Genomic DNA, 3,345 nt, shown 5'->3' with positions numbered 1-3,345 from the left:
TTCTTTTTGTGTTTTCAGGAACTATTTCATGCAAAATAAATCACAGCTAATAATTTAATTTTTATAACAATTGATTCAAAAGTTTTATGAAATAATGTGAACAAAATCCTGAATGTTTTGGGTTAGGGAGAATAAGGCACAGAATTTGTTCTGCCAAGTATAAAAATGTGGATGAATATATAATAAATAGAATTCAATATATGAATAGAACTTTATTTATGTACAGAAAGACCTACACAGCTATAAACAAATTGAAGAGTCTAGAAAAACAGTCCCATGCATAAGTGAGATTTTATATTAATTGATATTTTTCTGAGCCAGTATGTTTTATTATATAATGCATGGAATGAATTTATAGACTATATGCTGAAAAAAAAACAAATCAAGCAAAACTCAGAAACAACCCTTAATTTTGTATCCATAACCATAATAAAGTACAGATTCCTGAGAAGAAGAGAAACATATTATTCTGTGCATCAAATAATTAGAAAAATATATAGGGATGAAATGGTAAGTTAACAAGACATTGCTGACTGTGGACAACAACTATGGGAACCAACATTTGCCTGCAATTCTGGTCAGGGAAATGCAAATTGAAGAGCTGTGATGCCGTGGTTCTCTAAATAATAAAAACTAAACACTGTTGAGAGTGGTCATTCATGCATAGAGGCAAATCGGTGATTATGAATCAAATGACACAGTCATTCAAGATTGAAAATCTGTATACAATTTCCAGAAGTCCATTCTAAAGTAATTAATACAAATGTGGAAGGGTTTATCTAGATAAGGGTGCTAAAGTATGTATCTTAGGGTCATTCAAAATGCATAAAAGATAGAATGGTTCAATATGTTTTGGTATATTGTTGTGTGACACATGAGCAAATGTCTGCTCAGCCAGAATGGTAACTAACAACAACTTGGAGAACCAAGGAGTTTAATAGTAGTTACTAACAGTTCAGGTGAAGGGTTACTTAAAGTAACAGAAATGACTCAAATACAGTTGTACTACCTATGTCTACCCCAACCTGGGTGATAGCTTATGAGATTTGGAAATCTGGATCACACAGTCCAACTAGTAGGGGGCTCAGCAGGTTGGAGAGTGTCTTTTCCACGTAGCTCAGTTAGTATGAGCCTGTTCCAGGGAGTTGAGCTAGTCTCTGCCTCATTCAGGTAGCTTAGCTAGTCTTTGCTTCTTCTTGGAAGCTTGGTTGGTCTGATCCTCTTCCAGTCAGCTCAGTTTCTTTGGGAATCTTCTAGGCACATCAGTTTGTCTCTGTTTCCTTCCGGGGCTTGGCTGGTCTGTGTCTCTTCTTAGGCAGTTCAGCTTGTCCGAGAGTGTCTATTAGCAGTCCTTAGGGCTTATATATCCTTGGGGAGAGAGGGACCTAGTGAATCTTATCAGTTTTATGGAGTTCCTGAAGTTTTTGAGTTCTTTTCTTTCTGAGCTTTAAGGAACTTACTTGCAGGAAGGAATGTTTTGCCTCCTCTTAGAAGATCCTGTATCTTAACAAGATTCTCTCTACGATGGAAAGTTTTATCTTGGAGGAATTTGCTACATGGCATATAGACACATCATGAAATTATAGCTTTAAAAATAGAATAAATCTTTACTCATTGACAAGAAAAATGTGTGTGAGATATATTTTTTTTTAAAAAAGAGAAATCTAAATAGTGTGGTCTCCACTTTACAAAATACATATAATTCACAAGTTAACCTGGGCATGGTGATGCATACATATCTGTAATCCCAGATTTCCAGAGATGGAGGCAAGAGATTGTTAGATTTGACCCCAGCATGGGATATATACATATGTATATACACATATATGTTTGGACTCAGATACCTGAAACTATCCATAGGTATATAGAAATTATCCATTTTATTTTATCCCTTCTATATGATTAGTGCACATACATTTTGCATTTTAAAAAAAATGAAACAACAAAAAGAACAATATTAAAATGTAGTTTAGCTTCCAGGACACAGAAGTAGTTATTCAATGACATCCAGAGTTCATTTGAAATTCTAAGTCTGAACTTTCTGCAAAGAGAGGTTTGTTATAATTATCACCCAAGAAGAGTTGGAGTCTCAAAATTGCTGAAATTTCATACACTTCCAGAAGTTGAGGAGGAAGTGGTGGTATAGTGCTAGAATCTCATACTCACTTTCTTTGTCTTCCTAATTATGAAGTCACCCAGGAGTAACACATCCCTTCAGAAATAAACTACTTAGCTCAGAACCTTAGTCACTCCTCCAAATAGCACACATATAGGTCCTTGTAAGTTCAGCAACAAATGATTGAAAACAGAAGCTGCCAATCAATGGAGCAGATATTTGACTAAGAAATACTCTCCAGTGCATGCTATAAATACCTGATCGTTTTTGCAGTGTTACAAGTATGGTGACATGCAGCTCATAAATACCCTGAGGAGCATATGTTTAAGTCTGTTAGCGTCATAGTGATGGGAACCAGAACTCTTTGCCTAGTTCTCTGCCTGCAGACTCAGAACTCTTTCCTAGTTGTGTTATTTCTCATGGTCTCATTGTTAAGTGACTCTCCTTTTATCTCTTAACTCACAGGACATATATAAGCTTGTCTTTGTGGTATGCACAATCATTATGCAAGTGAACAGCTCCAAGCCTACCAACGGTGGTTTTTGTTTTTTTTATTTTTTTGTTTTTTTTTTTTCACTCATATGCAACCGTTTTTTCCACATAGCCCCAGTAGAGTAGGTTTTAAAGTTGAGAATAAATTTAAATCCCTTAAATTCCTTTATTTTTATCCCTACAAAATGTACCACATCCACTCAGTCTTTATGGAGACATAAACAGCTAACTTCATCATAAAGAAAAAAAAGAAGTATAACTTTTCCTGTCTCAGAGACAAGAACTTCCACTTATGAGGAGACACTTTGAATATCCATTTTTCTAAATGTTAAAAGCATAGCTTTTGGACAATCCTTGATCAATGTTTTTTTGTAAGATTTCAATGAAGTGCTTTAATTCCTAAACTTTGAGACTAGCTTTTACTATTAGTGGTAGATGATTTTAGTGTATCTTATTGGTCAGTTGGGTTGAATGGGTTTGCATTTCAGAAGACAGGTTCATGAAGATACTGTATCTGGGGGTTCTATAATACTGCTCAGTGAAGTTTGACACACTTCTAGCTCCAGATAGTTTGCAAGGATTCTCGGTCTGTGCTTGAGGTCAAATAAAAGTATATATTGGAGGTAGGAACTGAATGTCCTGACTTGGGTTGACAAAGATTTTTACACAGGACAAACTCAATGAAATAAACCTTAACTGGAAGAATAGCAGAGCAATTCTAGCCAAAAGGGGGTCAT

Source organism: Nannospalax galili, unplaced genomic scaffold, assembly GCF_000622305.1.
Source record: "Nannospalax galili isolate Female #2095 unplaced genomic scaffold, S.galili_v1.0 scaffold667, whole genome shotgun sequence".
Lineage (NCBI taxonomy): Eukaryota > Metazoa > Chordata > Mammalia > Rodentia > Spalacidae > Nannospalax > Nannospalax galili.
This window is presented reverse-complemented; position numbering follows the sequence as displayed.